Source organism: Numenius arquata, chromosome 8 (genome assembly GCF_964106895.1).
Source record: "Numenius arquata chromosome 8, bNumArq3.hap1.1, whole genome shotgun sequence".
Lineage (NCBI taxonomy): Eukaryota > Metazoa > Chordata > Aves > Charadriiformes > Scolopacidae > Numenius > Numenius arquata.
In genome coordinates, this window is record NC_133583.1 from 8,275,562 (window position 1) to 8,303,103 (window position 27,542).

Genomic DNA, 27,542 nt, shown 5'->3' on the forward strand with positions numbered 1-27,542 from the left:
ACCATAACCCAAGATGGATATAGAGGTGCAGTAAACCGACAGCAAAACAGGAAAAAAAAAAAAATAATCAAGACTTAGGATAAACTCAGACAAATCAGAGAGGAACAAAGAGCTTGGGTTGTTCTGATGCAAACCCGTATCACATCTTAATCTTCCAGGAGAAAAAGGTGAAGGAAGGGATGTGCAGGCCAGAGACACATCAGCATTTATATCAGGGGTTCAGACAGAGGAATTGGAAATGGGAACAGGTATCTTAAAGCTTTATTGATGTAGGCTTCCTGGGAAGACCCTGAGCATAAATGGGGAAAGCTTACTTGTGCAGTTGTTATTTAAAGTAAGGGACAGGCTAGATTTTGCTGATTGCAGCGCTATAGACTTGAAGTAACTCCATCAGCTTTAACAGAGCTACTCTGATATGTACAGTGGGGCAGATATGGAAAATGACGAGTAAACCCCTGATCCCAGTGACAATTAAATAAGCTAAAAGCCAGCAACACAGAGGAAACAAACAGTGCACACATCTGGGAAAGAAAATGTGTACTTGGACACTGAAAAATTATACAAAAAGCAAACATAATGGCAAAATAAAGGCCTGAATGAATCAGTAAAAGCAATATGGAAATATATAAATAGAAAAAAGTAGACCTATCCTTGCTGCACCAAGCTCTGCAAAACACGCTGTTAATCCACGTTCTCCCAATTCAGAGCATGAGCAAGGCCAGCCCTTTCAACAGCCTCCTTGGACTTGAGCTTTGCATGTGCATCTTTTCCCTAGATGCCACCAAATGACCAGGGTGTCATCTCCCGCTGGTGCGGGGAGATCCTGCAAGGTGATGTGCTGAGCATGACGGAGCACGGGGAATAACACAAGCTCCCACCTTGCTATTCAATTCCAGTGTGGCCAGGGCATATCATCAAGGATAGATTTACAAAGCTGTTTAGGTGCCCAATAATAAGGAAAGTTAATAAAAACTTCGAATCAATTTTTCATGCTGAGCTCACTGAAAAAAAAGAAATGCTGAACTTTACTATGAATTGACTTGTTAAATATGTGCTATGAAATAAATGTTTCTACTACAATTTGAATAGTGTTCCTTCATCCTAAATGAGACACTTCCTCTGTAAATACAAGAAGTTTCTGCCCTTACACGTAGCACAGCACAGAAAATTAGTATTAATCATCTCAATTTAATTTGTGAGGAGATGTCAGACAACAGTAAATTAAGGAGAACAGGAGACAGTAGTGCTGACCTGCTTTCTGGCCTAATTAATGGAGTTGCAAATGCAACTGTTTTGCAGATACATAGGGAGGCACAAAGATTAATGCAGTGATATATACAGAGGGAACTGAAGGACTGCAGTGTGAGACAGACCTGCCATAAAGGAGGAGCCACCACCTCTCAGCTCCAGCCCTCAGCGTGGGGACAAGCAGAGGAAAGACAGGCAGTTGAAACGCATCTCCTTCAATCAAGTATTGGAAATCAGCATGTCTGCCACCACGTTTATTCACCAAGACCAAGCAGTCATGCACAAAACCACAGCTCAGGCTATTCACTCTCCAAAAGGATGTCCTCTGGAGTTCCTAGTTTTCCCTCTCCCCTGTTGAGGGCATCTTTGACAGCAGACTCGGACAACTGAAGCCTCAGCCCCTCAGACAGTTCAGATCAGATCTAGCCTTGACTCACCTTTTTGCCACATGTTTAGCTCTTAACCAGAGGTTTTTCAGATGCTTTTACTCATTCAGCAAACCCTTCAGCCTCCTTCCTCTCCAGCCACAACCCACCAGTTTCCACCCTTACTCAGCCCACACTCTGCCATAAGCACCCACAAGGCAGGTGGGAAAGGGAAAAAGGACCCAGCTGGAGGTTTTTATACCCAACTTCAGCAGGGTCTCAGCCAACCCCAGCTTGGCTCTCTGCTGGGGCTGGAGCAGACACTGCTGAGGGCTGGGATCACCCAGCTGCCAATAACGCCTGGTGGCCCCGCAGCTGCGTGCCCAGGCCAGGCAGCACCTTTTGGCATCATATTTATATTTTGCATTGCAGGAAAGCAGAGTGAGGGCTGTAAATCGATGGTATTTCCCTGGGGTATCTTGGCCAAGCAGCAGGCGTAATTCTCCTCTCGCCCAAGCAACCTTCTCCTCCTACCTCTGCGTTTTCCCTTCCCCCACCCCCCCACCCCCCAAGTTTTGCTGCTTTATGTTGTCAGCGGAGCGCCTGGTGTATTAAGCCAAGATTTACTTGTCAAGTTTTGTGCACACTGTAATTCTGTGGCAGTTGCAGGAATGCTGTAAACACCACTGTATTTTATTATAGCAGGATTTGTGTAAATGGCAGTTGTAAACCCCATAATGGGAGCTTTATGGGCCAGATTCAATAAAACCTCCATCTGCGAGATAATTTTATTGAATCTGGCCGCTCTGAAATTGAAAAGTTTATGGAGAAAGGGAAAGCGTTTCCCTACGTTCCTATTTACTCTTTGCCTATAAATCCACGCTCAGCGATAGTCCCATCTGCAGTGTGCATGCATATCGCTTTCCCCCGTCACACGAGATAAATGTCCCCAGCGCACAGGTACCTCTGGTTATCGCATGGCGGCTGCCTCTCGAGGCTCAGCCGCGGCGGCCGGTGCTGCGCCTGCCTTCCCCGGAGGAGCAGCAGCCGGGAGAAACAGGGTGCCCTTCAGGCAACAAATCTCCAAAGAAAAGCAAAGCCCAGCTGTCCCCTGCGCATCCCGTCCCTCCTGCAACGGGGGATGCTGCCCTGCGCCGGCCCGACGGCGATGCAGTGGGGAGGTCGGTGCCTTCGCACCCGCCTGGACACTTGAAGGGAAATGGAATGTGCCTGTCCCCAGCCCGGATCCACAGTGGATGTGGGATAACACCCCAAGCATCCCGGGTGCTCATTCGATGTGCGCTATCAAAGCAGTTGTCAACCTACATGATGAGTCCATAGACTGAAGGGAGGGGCAGGAAGGGACATAATTTCAGCTCTGTGTCACAGACCAGAGCAATGCACATCTCCTGTGGCCAGTGCAGCCCGGCTGGAAGATCACCCTTCTTCCACATGGTTTCAGACACATCTCGAACAAGGCAGCACATCTCTGAAGCTTGCAGTGCCTTTCTGTACAATGATTAACACCCTATCCCCTGCTCCTGTTACGGGATATTCCCTCGATGACCTCACAGCCTTGGCCTGCGCTATTGGTATATTTTTGTAAGGAAATCAGGTAAATCCAGTAGTCTAACTCAACCAACAGAAATTATATTTATTATTGTGCCGTGCAATAATAAACAGCCTTCACTGTCAAATCAGATTAGCATGTTTTAAAGATCAGTTGGCTCCTTAGCACTCCGAGAAAAAAATAGCAGTATCATTTCCAGCAGAGCATGTGCTCCTCACACCAGCTCAGGGCAGGCAAAGGTACATCAGCTGATTTAGGGGATCAGCTAGGAGCCCTCCTCCTTCTGATGCCAGGCTTCAACGCAATGGCAATGGATCTTCTAATTCAGTATTCAGGGGCTGTTATCTATCCAGACTCAAGGCTGGTCCCCTCGTTTCCCAGCCCAGCTGTCCTCGGTGCCCGGGGGCTGGGGGTGTGTGATGCCCTGGGGGAGCTGAAGTCCCAGCTGTGCATTAGACAGTTTGCAGCGCCTCAGCACGCGACCCCGGACATCACTCATCCCGCTGTGGAAAGGAAAAATGGGATGATTTCCCATCTCTTCTCCGCGTTTGGCTTTCCGACAATTCCCCTCAATGCCTGCTGAGCGACAGGCTCGCTGTGCGCACCAGAAGAAGGCAGAACAGTTCTTGACAAGGCGAGTTAAAAGGTTTATGTAGAGCATGTTACAGCTAAAACATCCTGTTAGGAAGATAACACTGTCATTTAAAATTGATGAAACTTTTATATAAGCCACTGGCTTTTTCCGGGAGCACGTCTGCCCCGTGCAGCAACCTTTGGCAGCTCACTGGCAGAAAAGATGGAGCCACCTTCAGGATGCACCCCAAATCCATCCCGGTCCAAAGGGGAGATCCCCACTCTGGCTGAGAGCTCCTCGGTGACTCCTCCAGGATGGTGAGGTCTTAAAAAGAAACTGTGTCCATCTTGCCTGGAGCTGTGGTGGCCAAAAACAAGCTGCGAGGACACATAGCTCACCATGTGGGTTGGTCTTCAGTGTTTTCACTTGGGGTCGAGGGAGGAAAATGGGAAGGAACCTGCTGGATGCTTTCCCAGAGAGGTCCCCCCCAGCCCCCCACCTCCTGTCCTAACTGTGCAAAGCCGAGGGGAACTCCTGACACTTTTAAAGAGCAGCCTGAAATATTTGAAACACCTACTCTTTTATTAGTCATTTTACACATTCAAAGCGTTTTACAAAAGACATCTTTTTCTGGCGTTATTTCTGGATGTAAGACTTCCCTTTCTCCGGATCGCCATAACAAAGAGACTGCAAAACGTTTGCCAAATGTTATATTGCTTTACACTTTCTGCTGCTCACCGAGGCCAAAGCTGTGTGTGAGAGCGGGGAGGGAGCGTGCTGCTCCCACGGCCCCAGAGATGTCCCCCCCCACAGCCAGTGTCCCTCACCCGGCAGAGCGTCTCGTTAAAGGGAGATTATTTATTTATAGAGCAGAACCAGTAATTGAACATTATTATTAAGACTGTAAAGGGAAGGTTCGAAGCCACTAAATGACTGTACGGGAAAACATTTACTGCAGAGCTGATGGCCCAAAATATGTCACCAGTGAAGGATTAGGAAGCACTCTCTCCTCCAGGTCTCTGCCTGTTTCTTTTTTAAAACCTGGCATTTTTCCTGCGCGGATCTGAGCTGCAGACTTCCTGGAATCACTTCTCCTACATACAAGCCTTTGTGCACTGGAGATTATCAGATTATTGACTTTGGGATTCCTAATTATATCAACTTGACTGGTTGATGAATTGGAGGTGGATAGCATCGCAGCCGACGCGGTGCTGGGGGAGTAGGCGATGACTAGCAGGAGTCATTTTCCTCCAACAGCTACACAGGGAGAAAGCTGAAACATATTCTGCTCCTGCTGAGAAATAAACCCTAAAGCAATTGTCCACTAATTGCTGGGATTTAGTGTGCCCCCTTAAAAATAAACAGCAGTACTGCAAAGAACGATTCCGTACCTGCCCAGACCTGGTCTGCATGGAGGGAAAAGCCCAGGGATGAGGGAACATCTCGGAGTTCGGGGCTTGAACCACATGTGTCCCATCTGGGGAACATTGTCCAGACATTGATCCCAGCAATGCCTCAGTTTTAGCATACTGCTGAGGGACCACTGAAGCGATTGTCCCACACCGGGAGGCACTTGCAGACCATGGGTGCCTCCAGGATGTGGTGGCAGCTGGGAAATGGCTTTTGGTGTCACCACACTGGAGCTGGGGACACACAACCTGTGCAGATCTCACAACAACCACCTCATAGCTTTCACTCGGCTATCAGCCTTAACATTTCCAGCATCTTCTGAAAGCGGAATGGAAATGCAACTACATTTGCGGTGAGGGAAAATCTTTACATCAACAATTTTGTATGACTTCACACTGAGTTAAGCAAATGAGGCCCCTTCTTACACGTGCCATGTGGTGAAGATGGCAATTGCTGGAAAACACCACGTCCTCCAGCCCCCAAGGCCAGTAGGGCCCACACAGCACAAGCCACCATGTCCCCAGCCACTGCCACCCACCTGGAGGAGACCAACCTGCTCCAAGACCTCCTCACTTGGATGGGGTCTTTGCCAGGGTATTTGAACCAGTAAACCTCCTCTTGACATTTTAGGGCCAGCTGGGTAGACCTGACTCTGTGGTGGGCAGGAACCCTGCAGCATCCTCCATTTAAAGCACAACATTTCGTTTAATGCCTCGCATTTTTAAAATGAAAAAAAAATAAAATACTTAATTTGATTCTTAATGGAAAGATTTATGGAAATGAAATTGGGGTATTTTTAGCGAGTAAAGATCATGTTATAATAATTTGGTTCTACAATACTTTAATCCCAAGGAGACAATTTTCTCTCTTTTTCTTTGAAGAAAACCTTTATCTTTTTTATTCATCTTTCATTGATTATTCTAAAAATCCCATTTAGCTCCACCACATAACAATATGGTAGTCTTTTCTCATTATATTTTAATAGAATAAAACCCAGCTATATATGAGAGGATTAGATAGCCATTCGTTGAGGTAAAGAACATTGTTCCTCCAGATGGCCAGACAGAATCTGTGTAATGCCTTTCCTATTTATTAAGTTCAAAATGTAATGCAAGCTGATGAGATGTGTTTCATCCAGTATTTAATGGGTCAGCCATAAAGTTGAAAGCTAATGCTAAGATTGGCAGCATGCATGGAAGAGTTAACAATCAGAAAATAAAGACATATTTAGAGCATCTCTTCTTGGACTCTGTGAAATGAAAAGTTTTCAGAGGACAAAGCTACTTACACAGGTGGGGCAGAGATGTTAGGCTCTTCCAGCCCCTCTAGCCATTTGTCAAAGGTTTGCAATAATTGAAGACATTTACAAGGATCTGAAGTTTGGGTTTGTTTTTTTTTTTTTTTTTTAATTTATATATTGTTTGAATTGCTTTCTGCGTGTGGACATTGACAGATTGGCATGGAGTCTTCTATGAAACAAAATACATTGATACTTGATGCAGACAGACGTACAAGTACCTGGGGTAATTACTGGGCGTACACTGCTTCATTTGGGATGTGTCACAGAGCAGGACTGCTGCATTTACAGCCTGCAGCCCTTTTCTGCCTCAGCTGTAGAGCAGTCTGGAAGCTACAGCTCTTCCCCTGCAGTCTCCACAACTCCACACTTGTACCCTCTTCTTTTAAGGAGGTGGGAGCACAAGTTGGACAGATTTGTTTAGATTTGTACATATGATCCCTGAATAACTCATGTTGTGACATATATCACTTCAGCAGAGACATGCACTCCATTTGGGGCTTGAAAACTTCTCCAGTCCTAGAAAAGACATCCATGGTGTTCTCTACCAGCATCCACACTGCGACAGTGCCCAGAGCATCGCAGGTGCCAGCCCAGGAGAGCGGCCGCCCCCCGGGCTGGGTCCCCTTCCTCTTGCCCATGCCAGCCATCCCCCGCATGCCCATATCGTCTCATGAGCTGCTCTGGCATCAATCGCCTGTGACCAACCACAGGCAAAAAGCAAGGAAAGCCACGGTCAGGTTAAGGAGAGGTTTTCTAACAGGCGATGTTAATTCTTATTTTATTAACAGGTAAGGTTCAACAACCCAGCAAACACTCAGATTCATATATAAATGTAATTCTGGTCCTGCTCCCTCTTGAAAACACAGGTTTTGTGCAGGCTTTACAGGCTGATTATGTGGGATTTATTGTGTAACAAGTGTAAACATTTAATTATAAAATAAAAAAGGCTGGACGGTTGCTCATTTCCTTGCTCACTTGGTAGGTTTAAAAGCATCTGGGTTTAAAATGGCCCATGATCTAACATAAATGCACACAGAGCATGATCCAAGTTATTACTAAGTAGGATTTACTCCCTCTAATAAACACAGGGATTTAAATTATGGCTGAGCGACATCCACACATGGGAAGCATTCTGAGAAGGGAAAGTGCCCCCGAACTTAATGTTGCTAAACCCCTGATGGTCGATACAGCCTCAGGGGCTCAACAACCACCAAGACTACACCATACCTTCTCCACCGCAGCATTGGATGGCAGGGGACCGCAAACCCAGCTTGCAAAAGCAGTGTTGTAGATGATGCACACACCATCTACCCCAGGCTGGGGCTAGAACAGGCAACTCTCCCGGCCAGGGAACCTATCCCCATCCCCAGCTCTCCCAGCATGACCACCAGGCACCACTCAGCAGGTCAACACCCCTGGTAGCACCATCTGATGACTTCTGTAATTGCTTCGTTATCTAATTTGCGTCTTTCATCTTTCCATTAGCTCCAGCTCCTCTTTCCCAGCACTACCTGGTAGACCTGGGCTCCGGTGGAGCATTTTCCTGCTCTGATGGCAGATGCACACAGCAGAAACAAGAGGTGGGAGTGCTCCTCCAACCAGAAAATGGTCTGATAGCTCCGTCCCCGCAGCATGGCACAGCGTGGGGGCTGCAACAAAACCCTCCCTGGGTCAGCACTGACTGAAAATTATTACTACAGGAAAGGCTTCTGTCCTTCAATCACATTGTATTATTTATGACCTAATGATTGCCCATTGACTAGCAGGGATTATACGTTTGCCAAGATGTTTCTGGGTGAATGAAAGGGCATTAACCTCATTATTATCAGGTCCATGCTCATCAGAGGTCATTAGTAGCTTCCTCTCAGCTCCCCGTGCTGCTATTTGTTGTTATCTGCTGCCTGTCCACCCGCCCACCCCACACGCATCCATGCCTGCATTCGGCTTGGTCTCCTTTCTCAAGCAGATTTAGGGAAATGGGTGAAAATTATTTAGCCTGGGCAGGAATCCACAAAACCCTTGGGATTAATAATCTGGTGCAACATCTTTTTCCCGTGGGGATTTGAGAGTGCTTTCAAATTGCTACGCAATGGGGCCTCCAATCCCTTCTTACACACCCAGCAGCACTCTTTCAGATGATGTCTAGCCATTTTTTTTCCTTTTTTTACAGTCTCACAATGCCTGTACAAGCAGGACCGCTGGGAACCAAGGCTCTGCTTTTGGAAAAGCACGGCTGGTTTTCTAGGCAGTACATCTGCAAAGCCCTCCAGGGACAACCCAGCCCTGGTCACTGAGGTCCATTAGGGGTGTCCTTCATTAATCCCATCATCACAGATGTCCCCTTCTTGCTCCGGACCCAGCCTCGCCATGGCACCTTTTATGATGGGGGATGGCTCGAGCCCTCCACACCAGAGCTCTGTCTGGCATCCCATGCAGGTGAGATCCAAACATGGGACCCATCAGCTCATCTCAAACCAGTTTTGGATGGAAAATTCCACTGGAGCTGGCTCCGACCTCAGCACCCACCTCTGTGCAAAAGGCTGGAAGAAGAATTCGCTCCTGGCTAAACTATCAGCCCACATGGTAAAAATAATTTCTTTTCTAATAATTAAAACGATGGGCTATAAATGAACCTTTGCTTTGCTGAGCTCTGGGAATTCAGAGGGAACATTTTGAGCAAGAAACATTTTTAAAATTAAAACCTCCCTTTCCTCTTCTTTTCCAACACTCCTCTTAAACTCTGTCCCCAAAGATGGCATTGCTCTCTTTCCCCACGCCACACTTAATCATAACAAGCAACACCTAAACACGAACACTTTTAGGAAGTTGAACTAAAAAAGTATTCCTTATCTCACTAGCTCTTGACACACTTCATCTGGACAGTTTAAGTTGTCCTGTTTCCTCTACATCCTCCCTCTTACTGTGCTCCTCCACACCTCTTGCCTTTCTCTTTTTCTTTTCACGCCCTTTGATTCACGTTCCCTAAAATCTGCAGCCATACCTGCTTCTAAACATTAGAAAAAGATAACAATAAAACCTTGGCAGACACCTTGCTTGAATGTTCTCCATTTCCTTCGTGGTTCAAAATACTTAATTCTGAAATAACCAAGCGTCCTTTACTTTCTCTCAACTGCTAGCAGCTGCTGTACATCTTCTGTGCCACTTCCCAATGTACTTCAAATCCTCCCAGACCCCAGAAAAAAGCGGGCACTTGTAGAAAACCAATAATGCATCAATATGTTTTTGGCTGTTGCAATCTTTATATCTGCACTGCTGGAGATGATTATCTAGGTTTTTTTTATCTGCAGATTCAGGCCTGTGGAATAAAACCAGGGCCAATAAAATAAGGAAGCAAAGAAAACACAAGCAGAAAGAAAAAGGCAATTGAACATGCTATAAATTCAGAATCAGGTGAAAGCTAATTATGGCCATGCTCACTAAAAAGATGAGGACACAGCCAGGGAGATAGACTTATTAATTATTTGTGTTATGGTAGCACTTAGAAGCCCCAATCCTTTATCTGGGACTAGCTGTGCTATACATGGCAAACACTCAAATATATCTTTGGGTAATTGCACACAGTTTTAAGGAAAATGTGCAAATGCTTTTTCACCTTCAGCAGTTTCTGGTTTGTTAATGCTGTTAAAGGAGTCCGAATTCACCATCAGTCTCACTCTGAGCAGCTCGCAGGATGGTCTCATGGGTCAAAGAACAAATAAATCAGCATGAGAGTACCCTCTACTCATAGCTGGATTGGGCAAACCACAGCAAACCCCCCAAAGTGGGCATGAGATTCATCCATTGCCATCCCCATCCCCTCGCATGGGGGACCGAACGCTCCCTGTTGCCAACAGGGACATTTCATCCTCATTGACTCTGTGCAAGTCTGATTGCTTTTCTAATTAAGATACATTTTATGGTAATCTACCAAGCCCCTTAGACTAAATCACTCACTTAATCTGTTGTTAGTGCCCATATGTTTACAGCTTTCCAGCCTGCTGCAGCATATTTGCTTTGCCACGGTGCCGGGGAAGTTTAGTGACAGATGAGCCACTGCGCAGCCATTCAGGTGGCGCAGAGCCCTTCCAGCCAGCCAGCCTGTGTACAGACGGATGGACAGACAGACAGCCCCGGCACCCGGCGGTTTGGAGAGAGAGGAGAGGAGAGGCGCAGCATTGCAGATACAGCACCCCATGCTGATCACCTGTCTCTTCCTCTGTCTTTACAGGAGGGCTCAGCACGTCTTTCTCATTTTCCTTTCTTTCCTTTTTTTTTTTCTCCTCCACAATAAGAGGTTGTACATGACAGGAGAGGACGGCTGAAGAGTTTCACAGTATGGTCACGTCTCTGGCCCCAGAGCTTGCTTACCAAGGAGTTTCACCGCAGATTTGAGGGCTCTGAGCATCCTCTCAGAGAAGGGCAACAATCACATTTCCAAACTAAGGACAGGCAGAGTCAGCCCCTCCATCTGCACTGGACACCAAATTAAATAAAAACTGCGCAAGCGCTCCACAGTTCTGCTGAGCCCGGCCAGGAGCGTGTGTCCCCATCCCCAATCTCACCTGCAGCCCAGACACACCGACGGGCACCTTCCAGCTGCTTCAGTGCTGCTGTTTTGTCACTGCACACCCTGGCCAGGAGCTAAATCTCTCCTTCAGGCCTGCCCAGGCTCCCCAGTAAACCTGTGTCCCACATACGGACACACATGTGCGGTGCTGTCAGGGAGCAGCTTCAGCTCTTCATCTTGCATCAGGCTGCCCGCACCGCCCCTCGGTGAAGGAGCAGGGATGTGCTGAACAGGGATGTGGCTCTTGTCTGCCCCCAACTCATGGGTCTCCTCACACCCTCCCGCACTCCTGCATCCCGCAGTGGTACCCGCTCAGGCAGAGCTCAGGCAGGGACCCAGGGACCCCACTTCTGCTCCGACCAGCTGGGCTGAGCCCCCATCCCACCACACACAAATGGGTTGCATTGACATGCTACTACTTGTGCTCAGCTCAGTGAAGGAAAGAGAGCCCACAGGCAAAATCAGGAAAGACCAACCTCTAGGTCAAGTTGCCATCTGCCATCCTACATAGAAGGAAATATTCCCTGAAAAAAATGGTCATATAATTGTACAGGAACTCCTAATCAAGAGTGACATGAAGAATAAAACACCACCTGCCATCACCAGCAGTGACAGGCAGCTGCTATCCAATATCAACACAAATACCTTTTCCCCTGTAGAGCGCCTATTGATCTGAACAGGATTAACAGAGGTGAGAGAAGTACTCATGAAGTCTTCCAAGAACTTAGCTAAGAAAAGAGTATCTGGAATTCCGGAGGAGCCAGATATTCAAGAAATCATTTTTTTAAGAGTTTAAGGAAATTCTGTAAGAACTGTTTGAGCTGCTAGAGGAGCAGACAAGGAAACAGGTCTCAAAGGAAAAGAAGCTTTCCAGGACCCAGGATAATAATGCTTCAAACTCCTCTCAAACCCTGATACACCTGCTAGAAAGGGGCAGCAACTCCTCCATCCCACTGCCACAAATCTCACATTTTCAGCCCTAGTAGCTTGCAAAGCACCAGGCTGTGAACCTGTCCCTGTAACCACACCAAGCCCTGGCTTGCACATCAGCCAGAGGTCATCCTGCAGAGAGGATGTCACGCTCCTGGGAAGGTGGCAGAGGCTGCTCCGACATCTGAGAGGCAAGTGGTGGTTGGGGGTGGATTCTCCAGTGGAATTCTGGATTCTCCAGCTGGATTCTCCAGCTTCTCCAGTGGACTGGGAAGAAGCTGCCCCCAGATGCGCTACCATCAAGTAGCTGGAGATGAAGGACCACCACACATTGCAACACTAGGATGGGCAAAAGGCAACAGATGGAAAACCATGAACACTGAAGACTTTTGCATGTACCACATGAGGAGCCGGCCAAGCCCTCCTGCCCCCCCCAGTTTGTCTCAGCAGTATCCTGTAGAGATGGCATGAAGGGACAAAGGGAAGATTTCTGATCAGCCACAAGCTCCTGTGCCAAGGGAAAGTCTTTCAGTGGTGGACTTAACCACATTATTCACTTTGTGCCTTACGCTTCCTTCACCGCTGGTGACCTGCCTTTGGGGACAGGGGTGAGATCTCCCCCTACCTGCAGTCAAACCAGCCATCCCTGGCCACTTTTCCTGCTTCAAATCGATAAAGATGAGCTAAACTGGCTTCTTAATAAGCCAGAGCATGCCCAGCTTTCAGGGCAGTCTGGCACCCCTGCTATGATAAGAGTTACACAGCACAGAAACCCCAAGCTTTTAGTTTTGCGGGGCAGGAAGCAGGAATCATGCTCCTCGGTTCACGCTACCCATCCCCTGCCCCTCCAGGGTCACCCAAATGAGCACTTTGACCACCGTCCTGCTCACCTGGGGGACACTGCACTGAGCCAGATACCAAGGCGGTTAATGTTGTCCTCAGGAAAGCAGGATTATGCTTAGAAAGCGTGTGAGATGTGCACTGCTCAGACACTCATGCCCTCCACGCCTAAGGAATTAAATGACTGTGAAAAAGACCATTATTGTTATGTACCTTGTTCTCTAGCCCTGTGCTGAGCACATACGTTCAGCTGGTACTTACGAAACAGCAATCATGCAAAAACCAAAAAGCCACTGAACTGGGTGCCTATTCACTACATTTTGGGGAAGGAAGCAGAACCGAGCATGTGGACTCACCTGTCCAACGCCCTGTGCCCAGGGGATGCTGCATCCCAGCTCCTGCCCAGCCCGGGCTTGGGCAGCTGGGGCACAGACCCCAGCAGAGCTCCTGAGTCTGCTGTGGAGGGGCACGACGCACAACATTCACATCAGCTGCTCTTCAGGCAAGTGCAACTGTTCCATTTTGAAAAAAATGGGAACAATTAAACTGGTCCAAATGACTAAGCAGTTAATGGCAATCTGAAATTTCTCTCTGGAAGAGTTTAGCTTGGACAGCCAGACACCTTCTCCTGTGGGTTTAATAAACCCAGTTGCAGTCTTCTAACATCTTACTTAAGTACACTTCATCTGTCTATTAGTATAGCGTGGTATCATGAGAGTAGGTAGATTATTCTGGGTTGATTTTCTAGTATGTTGATTTTCTGAGCAGGTATGTACTCAAGCATGTTCTCATAGCAGCTCCAGTTTCTGCTACAGCTGGAGTTTGTAAAGACTTCTGAAACACCAAAGCGATCGACTCCCATGGATACGATTCAAGTATGAAATAATCAAATTGCCAATAAATAAATCAATACAGTGCTGTAAATTCAAGTATTTATTACGTAGTCTGAAAGTATTACAGCTATACATCTTGTTTTCCTCAGCCAGACTATTACAATCCCTGTCTTGTACTGCCTGGAAAGCATACCAGGAGCTATGACGGGGGGAGATAAATAACTGCACCTCGCTATTATTTACAGGTAACAAAGAGGTCTCCAAGTTAGCCGAGAGCGCTGAGGAATGAGGCTGCTCAGCCGTACAAAGCAGAGGCAGGGAGCAGAAAGTCAGAGCAACAGTCTATTGACCTGCATTGGTGATGTTACGCTCTGAAAAAAAAAAGCTGTTTTCTTAATTACTTTAAAGGTTTTCTTTATTTCATGAATACATTTTGATGAGGAGCATGTTGCTGCCAACCTGCTATACTTTAGATCGATCTTTCTAAGGTAATACGCAGTCAGATATTCATACTTCAGCTTGATCAATATTAAATAACCCTTACTGTTTTTTTTTAATATCAAGTATTGCTGCCTTATATTTGAGGCATCTTTGATTTAAAATGCTAGAAGGAACATGATAAATCAGAATTCCTCTTCCCTTTAATCCTCACTCTCCCGTTTCTGCTGTAAAATGAAGTGCAAAACAAGTTTTTGAAGCAGGCACCCCCCTCTGCAAAGCAAAACACAAACCAAAAATATTTCAATGTACCTAAAAACCATGGAACAGTTGGGCTCAGCATGAGAGTACAAAGAAACCAAACCTAAAAACAATTTTGTTGGCTTCACAATTCCTCTAAAACCCCACTTCTCCCCCAAACAGTACAGTTACACAAATAGAGATGCATATAACTTACCGGAGCAAATATCACCATACACATTTACAAAAGGATTTATAATCCAACTTGCGTCTCCTGAAATAAAGCAAGGTTTGTCTCATACTAAAAATAAAGGCTCCCAAAAGCTTCTCACAGTAGAGAGAGAGAGAGAGGGAGGGAAGGAGGGAGGGAGGGAGAGGGAGCGAGCGAGCATCAGCTCCTTGCCTCGCTTTTTATGAAGCAAATAAGGAGAGCAAGAAAATCAATGCTGAGAGAAAGTGAGATGATATACCAATCAGGCAGCAGCCTCAGCCCTATTTGCAGAGGGATGGCAAAATGCTCGTATTATTAGACAATGACTACACACAGCCTAAGTAGAGAAAGCGAATACTTTCCCCTCGGTGAGAAGCCGATTGCTTTGTTGTGGTGCAGGTACCACCACAGCGGGTTGAGAGATGCAGCCCCTGCCTCCCCACCCCTAATGCAGCATCGTTGCGTTCCTCGGGTGTGCTCCATAGGAAAGAAACAGTTCACAGTTCTGGGCTGAAGTTGTACCAAGCTTAAAAAGCCTCCGAACCTCTGGCACTTAGAGAGTGTCATCAGAGAAGCATGGTTTCATTGCTGGGTCTGGGGGCTTTTTGGACTCTCTATTGTATTTTGAGACACCTGTCGCTGCATCTCAGAAAGCTGCCCCACCGCTACAGCACGGAGCCCATCCAGAAAGGGGAAAAGTCCTCTCAGATCCCCCATGCTTTAATGTGCACCAAGCTCCTCCTGTGCTTGCACAGGACCAGACCTCCAAAGCATCTTCTGGAATTCGAGCTTTTGCTCCTTTTTGTGTATCAGAGCAAAGCTACAGGAAACCCACGGGTTCCCTTGCGCCAAAAGGGAAAATTTCTTTGCTACCTAATGTATCCAAACGAAACCTTTTTTATTGGAAAGAGGAGGAGGAGAAGGTAGCAGGAGGCAAGCTCATTGCCTCTGACATACAGGCACTTGCTTGCAAACAGGACACATCGGTGGCAAGTGCATGCCACTTCTTTGGGAAGATGCCACGCTTGTTTCCCACCAGCAGCTGTACAAAGACACAACCCCCATGCCCCATCAGGAGAGGGGTTTCAGGCTGGTCCCGTGTCTCCGCTCTGTGCTCAGGACCTCAGCCTGTTAAGAGGACACCACGGATCCAGGGACCCCTCTCGGCAAGGTGCCTGGCTCTGCCCTTGACCTGTGAGTCTCCACCATCCCCAGCCCGTCGCCCCGGCACCGTTTGGTGTAACCGAGACTGTGAATCACTCTCTGCACTATTTGTTTCTCAGCCCTGGATTTATCCTTCCTTTTGCCCTCTTTTTGCCCTCTTTTCCACACACTACATTAAAGATATTCAAATACATGTGACAATGGATAAGGCATAAGACGAACTTTCTCTTTTATTTGGAGACAGAAGTTACACGCTGGTATACAGAAACACCTGCTGGGTGACAACGGTTCTCTAGGCAGCAAAATTGGAGCACGATTGCTTTTCCCCAGCGGCTTGGGATTTACACTGTGAGAGAAGAGCTGGAATTCACAGGGAAAATCCCGAAGACAAAACCAAGGAGACTGAATTAACCTGATAATTCAATTTGTCTGCTGGGGACTTGCACTTCTAGCACAATCCTGGCACAGAGGAGACTCCGACAGCCCATAAAATGAGCGGTGAACCTCCAGGCCCCTTTCCCACGAGCAGGAGCTGCGTTGCCACGCTGACAGATGTCACTGCCGATGATGTGGCCCCGCGTTTCCAACAGATGCAGCCCAACGCCAGCTGATGCTGTAATGAGGAGACACCGTGGTGCTGAGAGAGTTCTCCAGGCTGAAGCACTGCTCTGCTGCTGGGTGGATTTTAACGTACATGAAAGCATCTGCCTGCTACCCTGCACACTGCCCGTGTCCCAACCACACAAATTAAACAGCTCGGCACCGTTGGTCTGCAGAGCTGGGCAGCATTTGCCTCCCACTGCACCGTGAGCGGCCCTTTGATGCCTTATCCACGCAGGAACTGCACTCTGCAGCCACGCTCACACCACGCAGGCTGCTGTAGTGTCTCAGCATTCACCTGGTTAGCGTTGGCCAACAGGCCTTCCTCCCCGAGGACAGGGCTCACACATCTCACTCCTCCTTCCTTGCCATCTCTGGAAAAGACAGAGCGGCCCAGAGAAAGTTTTGTAGGAATAACACAGACCCAAAGAGGAACACGAACCAAAAGCCAGTGATGTGCAAAGGTGACCAAGGACCACACAAAACTTACCACCCGCTGCATCAGCACAAGAGGCGATGCTGGCTCTCCCGCACCTCTGGGAAAGCTCTTCTCCTCCAGCCTGTGGGCGCCTGGGTTGCTCCCACATGTTGGCTGAGGATGGCAGGAGGAGCCTGCCTGAGCTCCCCAGCTGAGACATCTCATTGCTCGTGGCCTTTTTCATTGCATTCAGCTCTCCAGCTGGCACTGAAACTTGCTGTATCTCATGGTGACCAGCCTCTTGCTGCAAGGTGTGACAGTAAGTGAAATGCAACCACCTCTCATTTTCATTTTCCAGTAAGATAATTTTATTTTCCCTTCCCACAGCTAACAACTGCTGTTACTTAAACTCACTAGAGCCTTCTGAAAACTTTGAGAAACTTCCATTCAAATAGTTTTGCAGAGGCACCCCTGGGAGCTGCCATATCTCAGCTCTGTAAAATACGTGCTCACTTGGGCCCCTGTGTGGGACGTGGGGGTGCAGGATGCAGTTTTAGCCAGAGCGTGATGGATTACAGCAGGCAACGACCTGTCCTGATGCACAGCTCCTTCACACAACACTGCAACACGGACTCCACGCCATAAGGAGATCAAAGTCTGCTTTTTTTTTTTCCCTGAACCAATGACACACCATGAATTCTGTGGATCAGGTCTAATATTGCTGAAAACTGACGCGTTGGTGTTTTCTGACCAGGCAAAACATTTGTTGGTCTACAGGGAACCCTGCAGCACTGCAGGCTGGTGCTCTCTTCAGCTTTATTAGATTCCTTTGCAAAAATTCATCTGAAATATCGGGCAGGGCACTCAGCATCGCCAAGCATAAAACCAGCCACTGCCAATGCCAGCGTTGTTATGCCACACCTCTCTCTGGGCCGTGTCACAGATTTCTGCTTTTGAGTTTTAAGTTGGGAGTTTCAAAGTAGACTAAAAAGCTTCACGGGATTTAAGCCCCAAACGCTAGATACTACCAAAAAGCTGTACACATCCAGCAGATTTACGCCAGCTTTCCCATATCACTCAGGGTCTGAAGAGATTTAATCCCTGCCTACATGAGGTTCATGGCCCACGTAGCTGAAAGGGATGCAGTGACACCAGTAACAGCAAGGGCTGCAGTCTGGGAAGAAACCTCTCCCCCCTGGGTACAGCAGCAGTCATGGGAGGCATCTCCACGAGGACAGCATGAGACAGGAGCTCTTCTCCTGGCTGCCCATCGTGCTTTGCCATCTCTTGCCACAGCCCCCAGCCCACCACAGGGTACCTAAAACCCATGGAGTGGGAGAGATGGAGCCCCAAAGCACTGACTACACTTAGACCCTCTCACTGCTGCATTGCTTTACACTGAGCGTATTTGCTCGTATTACCCTGGGATCCCTCTTCATGCTCATCTGCGCTTCCAGTTTTATAGATGCCTATAAAATCACAAACTGTGTGGCGGAGATGGAATGGTTTTATTGGTCCCACCATGGAAGAGCTGGCCTGGTATTTTTTCAGCTCCGTGGTCCTCAGCTCTGCCCAGGGCAGCATCACACCCTCGCTCACCCTGGCCAGGCTAAGGCAGAAGCAGGCAGCACCACCACAGGCCCTTTGGACCACGCTGCTACATCTGTGCTTACTCACATTTAATAATATCTGAGCCTCCATCCCACCTGTGGTGTAGAGAAAATACCAGTCAAGGCAGCAGCGGCTGCATGAGCAGGCTGGAGCCTTGCAGAGGGGCTTCTGCCCTGGCTGGGGAGAGGGGACTTGGACAACCTGGAGCCCCTGCTGCAAATAGCCCACCAGCCCAGGAAATATCAAGATGGGCTGCCTGTTTGCCAACAGAGATTTTCACATTTCCCTCTCAGTCCTTATTTAAATTTGGGAAGACAGAAAATTAACAAAGTCTGAGATATCTAACTGGAAACCATTTGTTTTTCTTGTGGAAATGGAACGTTTCCTAATGAACCTCTCCTCCCCCTGTGCCGTTCGGCTCTGGATGCAAATATTGCTGCGAGTTTATCAATCTGCGGCTTGTTTCACGCAGTTTGCAATGCTAATGAGTAAACCAATTTTGACATATTATGTAAGCCAGTTTCTGAAACAGAGATTCTTGGCAGGCCAAATGTAAACACAGACACCCTCTTGCATCCAATTTAAATGAGCATGTTGCTGAAAGCACTAAGGGCTTGATTCTGTTGACTTATTCCTGATTTACTCCAGTGCAAAGAAGGAAAAAAAAAAAAAAAAAAGAAAAACAACAAAACCCCATCCTTCAATTCAATTACTAGCGCAGCAGCAATTTGCAAAATGGATCTAATTTTGTAACACGGAAATGTGCTGGAATAAGTTAATGCAAGGTGGTGACTCGGGCACTGTATGAGCATCAGCACAGCACACGATCGGGAGCACACATGCTATTCCAGATGGAGCTAATGGAGGAGATGACAGCTCTTCTCACCCTCATCCTCACAAGCCAAGTTTAGGTCCAGGTAGCGCCCCATGGGTCAGACCAACCCCAGAGGGTGACTCCTTTCAGCCTCCCTGCTCTTCCACCATGGCTTTGGAGGAGAAGGACGTTGCCTGCCTGGGGGCAGTGGGAACCCAGGGCACGAGGGAACATTTGTCCCAGCCGGCACTGAAGGTCTGCACCACACCAGTGCATGGCTGAGTGCCAAGACCTTGTCCACCTGGCCCCATCACCGAGACAGTTGGACACTGATGAATGGATTATATCCAGGGTTTTTTTGGGTTTTGTTTGTGGTTTTTTTTTTTTTTTTTTTTTAAACAGACTATGATCTCAGCACCAGGATGACGTGCTGGAGGGCACGTGCGTTGGATGGCAGGCTGGAGCGACCAGCAGCGTGCCTTCCAATGACACAGGGATAAGCTGAAGGTCACAAGCTCAGAGTCAGGGGTAAGAGAAAGGAGGGGGGTTGCATTTTTAAAGGCCCCTGGAAAAAAAAAAAAAAAAAAAAGAAATCTACCAGAGAGATGCACAGGATTTATTAAAGTGAAGAAAAGCAATGAAGGGCTGGAATCAAATCTGTCATTTGCACTTTTCCCAGTACCATCTGGAGCATTCGCATCTGCCAAAAAGCACAGCGTATTTCTGTTGACAAGCAGAAGCAAACGGGGCAGCAGCATACCTGGAGGTGGCCTTTGCCCTGCTAATGGCTCTGGGCATCTCCAGAGTGTTTTAAAACTAAAACACAAGCGTAAAGTTGAACTGTGATGCTCCTACCATGGCAGAGGAAAAGAAATAAAATGAGCGACATGCTCTGCTGTGAGGCTGGGTGTGCTGCTGCAGAGCATATTTATTACATGTGTCAGAGATCCCACCAGGCACCGGAGCTGCAAAACAAAACCTCACACTCAATCCTCTTCACAACATGAGGACCAGGATATCATTTATCATACCTAGCTCTTTTATATTATACAGCAAAGGAGAGCAAGAGGAAGAATACTTCTAGCCTCCAAGCAAATATCCCATCCTGAGCTTCAATGATGAGAGCAAACCCGAGAGCTCTTTCCTTTGTGCTCTGTAGCGCTTTCAAGCTATGATCATAAGCAGCCGAAACGCCACACATTCGCTGGCTCATCAAGTTCTACCCTGCAAGTTTGGAAACACACACAGTTGCTAAAGCAATTCAAGTATTTTATGGCATAAGAGAAAACTTTCTGCTGTCTAGACACAAAAAAGAAAAGGACAGTGCTTGAAAAGAGGGCAGCTGACAAGTAAGCATCACTTGGGATGTAAACGACAGGGAGATGAGATGCCTGTACGGCCCCAGCCTGCCGGCACATCAGCACACATCACACCACCACAGGGCTGCAGAGGAGCAGCGGAGACTGGGAAGAGAAGATGCCCCACAGACCTGAGGGACTACACAGGTTCTTGCCTGAACTAGTGCCGAGTCCAGCTCTTTGCCAGCCAACAAACACCCCCCACCACTCCCGCTGCCATCCCAGCACAGAGCCCGAGGTGGGAGCGAAGGCCAAAACCAGATCATCACATTGACTCCCATCCTACAAAGGAGAAGAGGGCAGCGAGGGACTGGTGTGCAGATGGATGCACCACAGCATCTGCCTCTCCCCCGACAGTTTATCCACACGTGGCGCACTCCACTAACAGGCAGGCAAGAGAGTGCTTGATTTGTAACATATCATTTTTATTGTAATTTTAAATTATTTGCAGTAACTCCTGTGGTTAGAAGCCCAGCTGTTATTCAGAGTGAGTCAATTTGGATAGCCCTCACTGCCCATCCAAGCATGCCCTGGATTTCTCATGGTCAAAAGAGAGTTACTGCCACCCCCTTATTCCCAGTGCTTTCTGCATTTTCAACATTAAGTCCTGTTTCTGCATGTCTTAAATACCAGACACTAAAAAAAAGTATAAAATAATAATCTGAAGGCCAAATGGGCACAGACTGGATGATGAAAACAGCATGGAATAAAAGGGAATCAGATGAATTTCTATTGTAATTTTTATAGCTATTTAACAGGAAGAATGAAAAAATCTAATTACTGTCAACTGTAAGTTTTCAGCTACCCAGCCAGCAGAGCGCTGTTATTAAACTACTGTATAATTGCCTCTTTTACTCCACTTCCCACAGAAGTTGTGTTATTTCACTCATAGTTAAACTCATAATATTGGCTTCATAACTAATCCTGTCAATCGAAATCCCCGGGGGCTGGTGCAAGGATAAAAATAGCAAGGAGTTGTTTCTTCCCTCAGCTTTCTCTCAAAGCCCATTTCTGCAAGTACCGGGGCTGCGGCTCAGCGGTGCCACGGGCTGTTGCACCCACCACCTACACGTGAAGGCTGCTCCTCCAGCTTAAGAAAGGCATGGAGAAGAGGGATGGGACCTTCAGCAGGCAACTCATCCCCCCTCCACGGGAGGATCTTGTCTGACCTGGACAAGATAAATCCTGTCCATCTCTCCCTCCTGACACAAGCAGCTCAGGTAACATATTTGATGATGTACAGCTGAGCTTCACCTCCAAGCCCAGATGTGACTGCCCACCCTGGGACTTCAGGCCAGCCCTGGACTTCAGCTGACACTTGCAAAGTCTGTGGATGCATGAAAAGCATGGGTCTCTTCCTTCCTCAAACACCAAGTGCTGGGACGGTATCTCACTTACAAAACCACACCAAGACACCCAACTACATGTTCAAGCACCAAAGACATCCACTGAGATACCTGCTGGACTCGATGATCTTTAGGGTCTTTTCCAGCCTAAATGATTCTATGAGATGAGCACAATTCGTCTGTGCACTTACTCAGGACACTGCATAAAGCACCAGATTTTTATACATCCAAGTTCTGTAAGCTCTGCCTTGCCCCATCAGTCCAAGCCTTGTGCACTGGACTGATGCTCCTTGCTAACTCTGGGCATGCTTCTTCCCTGGAGACAGCAGTGGATTTGCTGCAGAAGATCCAGGCAGGGTCTCTTGCCAGGGTTCAGCTGAGGTTTGGGACAAGGTGACAAGGTTGGAAGAGGTGAGAGAAGATGGATTTGGCCTTGCACCCAGACCTACCATCACTGCCTTCATCTCTCTGGAGACAACAACCCTGTGCCAGTGTTGCTCTCTGGTGGGCACACACAGAAACTGCTGAGAGCTGGAGAGGAACAGATGGGAAATGACATGTTTCATAGAATTTTCTAGGTTGGAAGGGACCTTTAAGATCCTCGAGTCCAACCATCAACGTAACACTGCCAAAACCACCACTAAACCATGTCCCTAAGCACTATGTCTACCCAACTTTGAAATACCTCCAGGGATGGTGATTCCACCACTTCCCTAGGCAGCCTGTTGCAATGTTTGATAACCCTTTTGGTGAAGAAATTTTTCCTAATATCCATCCTAAACCTCCCCCAGCAGAACTTGAGGCCATTTCCTCGTTTCCCAAAGTGGTGTCCCAGAGTGAGGGCCTGGTGTGCCGGTAAGGAAGGAGACAGCATCAGGGCTCCGCACACACTTGAACCAGCTCTGGAGTCACCGCACTTGCCTCTGCCCTGCTCAGCCACTGCTGGAGCAGCCCCTCGCGTTGTTGTGACTGATGCAGGCAGCGCAACAGCACAAAAAGCACCAGCACACTCGCTGCACGGGGGGATCACGGGAGACTGCTTCAGCAGAGGTGGTTTTCCTCCTGGAAGAGCCACCACCCTAGCGACTACAGCCAGGTACCAGCGTGATACCACACCAAGCTGCAGTACTGCGACCTTCACTCATGGTCTGCAGTGTCCATCAACCCAGGAGTGAGAGAAGCAGTTTAAAAAAAAAATCTTTGGAGAAATAAATAATAATAAAAAAATTGCTTGCCCTCTCCCCCACCCTACAGGAAGGAGGGATCAGTCCCACCACAATGACACAATGCTCTGCAGCCATACAGAAACCACTGCCTCCCACACAAGCCTGAGACACCCTCTCCAGACACTGTTACGAGCACTCAGGAGGGACCCCAGGGTTGAAACCCCTTCTGAGTGCACTGTGAGAGTACGGGTGTGCTCAGCGCAGTGCTCTGTGGGAACACAGCTCTTCCCTGAGCTGCCTTACTCCTTCCTCCCTCCATCACATTGCTCTGCTCTTTGAGACAAGAAGATAGAAGGTCTTTCATGCCAAGTAGCACCACGGTTCTCTCAAGCAAACCAGGAGAGCCTCCAGCAAGCCCAGCCTGGAGAGCCCTGGTGTTCCCCGTGGGCTGGGGCTTGGGGGGATGTCTCCCCAGAAGCCTCAACACCATGTACAACTGCCTCCCAGGAGGTGGTCCTCACAGCCTTCAGGCAGCAAGACTGCAAGAGGACACATCTGGAGTCAGCAGGGCCTGTGCAACTGCCTTGGCTGACACAGCTCTCAGCAGCCTCTCAGATTTAAAATAAACCTGGCCCGACACAGTGTTCATTTTCTTACCCATGGTGTTTGTGTAAATGAGCCCTCAGGCTGGCGGATCTTCTCACCCAGAAAGCTGCAGACACCCAGAGAAACTGTGTTATAGCGAGAGTTACCCCTGGGAATGGCTCTGTTGCGGAACTGCCAAGCTCCTGGCCAGCGAGCAGAGCCCACAGCCTCCACATCTGTGCCAGACACAGAAAGGATAACGGCGGGAAGCACTGAAGCATCAGGGCTGAAGCAAACCCACTAGTGTGACTAAGAACGATCCCTGTGTCCAAGTACAGGGTGAGAGGAGAAGAATAAAGGGCAAACAAGGAAAACTGAAGCTGCCAGACACAGGGGCAGCAAAAGCTCCTATGGAACAAGTGCTGGCAATGGCACAGCATGCAGTGAAGCTAAGAGCACCAGAACAGATAGGGTGGCTTGGGCCATCCTGGCTCCACTGGAGGTGACAGCGTGTGCTCCCTCTCTGGATGCTCAGCCAGGTCCTCAAGGAGAGCATGGCAAACCAATCGCTCTTATAAACACAGGCCTTAATATCTAGATGAACTTCCTTGAGGTCTGATTCTCCAAAGCCTCAAAAAATGCCAGGGGCTCCTGATCTTCCTCCATCTCCCCCAGACTCTACTGCTCATGGTGTGTCCATTTAAACTTGTCAACTCTTCATCCTCAAAGAAGAGGAACAAGAGTGCCAGACTATCCTGTGCTCCTCCTGATGTGGCACAACGTGTTTTGACAACTTCCCATCAACCAGCAGCAGACCCTTGAGGAGGAATCTGGAAGAGAGCAAGGCTGCATAAGCACTGGGTAAACCAAGGCCAGCCCAATTTTCAAACTTACACAGTGGTCCAAACAGGCAAGAAAATGTGTGTATGGTCTCACTATTCCCCAAATTAAAGTACTACAGATAAAAGGGTGAAAATGTATTTCAATTGACTCATTGGGCAGGGGAAAAGGAAAAAAAAAAAAGTGCATTCCTGCTTCTATACCACCTAATTAGCAGTGGGATTTTAGATGCAAAAGCAAAGCATTCATTTTGCCACCTACTTTTCATTTAACATAGTTCAATCAAAGAGGCCATCAACTTTCCTACATGGAAGTAATTAAGGAATGCAAGGGCTGTTGTGCTTGCAGGTGAGAGGGGAGCCTTTCTTTTGGCAAACCTTATGCTCCTGGACGCATCCAACCCACCAAAAGTTTTCAGCCAGCTGTTAGCCCAAGGCTTGTTCCCAGACGTGGGGCACCCCACTGCTCCAGCTCCATCAGATCTGCAATCCTTCCCCCGCCACACGACTACATCCATTACAGGACCAAGACACAGCCACTTCCGAAAAGAGATGCCAATGTGCCTGGGTGCAGGGGAGAAGAGCTGTCGGCAGGCACCCATCTCATGATGGGGGACACTTGCACTGTGGCTGTTATGGATGATAGACTTCTAGTCACACCCCAAGGAGCAGGTGGTCCCATGTAACAAGAGCAGGGAGCACTGAAGAAAGAGACCACAGAGAAAGAAGCTGGAGGAAGGTAAGGGGTTGGCCATTTGCTGAAAGATTACACCTCTCCAACTGATGCCCAGGCAGGCAGTGCAGTACAAGACCAGGAAGGTGAGTACGCCACTGTGCTGGGTTTCTATTTACTTCTGTCTGACCACTGAATGTCGTGAGGGTACGGCCCCAATGCTCAGAAAAATCAGCCATGCCTCTGATAGCAAGTAACACAGCTGATGCAAGAAACAGATAGTATCCTTACCTAAATCGTCATCAGCAGGGGTCTTCCAAGCATCAGCTTCAGGAAGGTCAGGTGGTGAGGTACTGTATTTCCCCTGTGAACGAAGGGGAATGGTGCATTTTTTAAGTTCAGCCTCACAAGCGCTTTAGGTGGACCTTCCCTGTGGATCGCAGGAGACTGTCCTCATCCAACCATCAGAGAGTTTCTGTGCAAATCAGCTCACTGTCCTTGGGCTTTTGCACACTTTTGTGCGTATAAGATTCAAGCCTTTGTTATTATTTCTTGAAGTGAGGAACCCCCAGAAGCACTTAGTGGGTTTGCATGGAAGACAACACTCTTGCACACCAGTTATTTCCAGTAAAGTATTCCACAAAAATCTGAGTGTCCAGTGCATGCTTGTTGGGAATTTATGCAAATTTATTCTACAAATAATCTTGACAAATAATACTAAGAGTGAATTTGAGCTGAGGCTGTCTGAGATCGAAGGTGTTAGTTAGGTTATCAGACACAGTGGGTGGCATGTTAATGAGTTCACTTCTTAACTAGTGGGTATAAGCGAGAGGCTTGATCTACAACTGACAGAAAAAACTGAAAGAAAAATTGAATTTAGAGCACAACAGCTATTCCTGAAGAGATTCGCATGTGGGCACTTGTTTTATCGCAATGCCTACATAAATATGCATGGAGCAACTGTTTCAGAGTAGCCTTATGTATGGACAAGCCTGTACAATTAGGTTTCTGATCCAAATATTAAAATTGACTGTCTGCAAATAATATCAGGTGAAAGACTACTAAAATATCACTGTTTCTATGAATTTTACTGGCATCACCTTTGTTTATCTGTGTAACATGGGGGGAGAAGCATCAAACAGGCCTGAAATCCAGCAAAATAAATTCATAGTTATTTTCAAGAGGACTGCTTGTCTCGCAGCTAGGAAAACGCGCCAGGAGATGGAAGAACAGGGTACGTCCCATCTCTGCCACCGTCTATTTTTTTTCCTGCGTAGAAGAAAAGCAGGATGAATTACTTGCACCAGACACAAAGTATTTTCTCTTATTTCAACTGGCACTCATTTTTCCTGAGCAGTTACATCAAACCACTTACAGTTCTTTGTGTCCTACTGTAGCTCTGTTTTACTGTAATTGTCCTTGGGTTTTTTTGTGGTTTTTTGTTTTGGTTTTTTTTTTTTTTTTTTTTAAAAAAGTACCTTCCCTCTTCCTTAAAGCAATTAGAAACGTCATTCACATTACCCTCTGGATGTGAATTGAGCTATTCCCAACAGCCACTCAAAAAATACATAATCACCATAATTACTGGTGGCATCTAATTAACATTCAACTTCCTCTCTACAGCAGCTACAGCTGGACAACCCATTTATTTCAACCTAAAACTAATGCTCTCCTAATTATGTTCCGTCACACTAAGCAGCCCACCTGTGTCCATCTTTGCCACCATCCCTGTCTGGCAGGTGGGTGGGAGGGCAGAGCCAGCCAAGCAAGCGGCTCCGCACGCTAACGAATGCCCCCTGCAAATGACAGGACCTGCTCCCACTAATCACACAGCTGCTGGGTCTATTAGCTTCCTTGACCAGGATTCACAAAAAAAAAGGAAGAAGAAAAGGCAAAGGAGCTGCCTACATCAAATGCAAATTACCCCCTGCTTGGCAGCATCGCTGGGGCAAAAGGCTGCAGCCCCACCGAGGGACTCAGTGCTCCAGGTTTGGCCTCGTGGGAGAGGGCAGAGGATGAACAAGCCCATAAAACACACATGCCTCTTGTTCCTGAGGATGCCGGGGAATGTTTGCCCTTCCCCATGTCCGTGGTCCACCCTGACTATCTGGGGTACCGCAGCCGAGCGGGAGGGCTCTGCCTGCGGTGGGGGCACCACCCTGCACTCACACCAGAGCCATGGATCAGGCTGCCGGCTGCCAAAATTTACTCCCGTTAGCCAGGAAGCAACAGGGTGAGGGTGGGTACCCTAATAGCCCCAAACTTTGGCGTGTCCTGGTGCTCGTCTCCAGGCAAACCCTCCAGCATCACCTTCATTCTCCTTTCCCGGACACTCTGTAGCAGCAACAGGACCAAAACTGCTCAACGCAAACATTATTTTAAAAATAAAGGCAGGCAGGGATTAGACAGATAAAGCAGCTTGGTTTTAGGAACCACTCAGTA

General features: G+C 47.8%; 1 protein-coding gene across 1 annotated transcript in view; it reads right to left on the reverse strand.

Annotated features, from left to right (window-relative positions):
* Positions 1-27,542, reverse strand: part of SYNPR (synaptoporin) — a 106,699-nt gene that overhangs the window by 27,318 nt on the left and 51,839 nt on the right. The gene's annotated exons all lie outside the window — the stretch shown is intronic.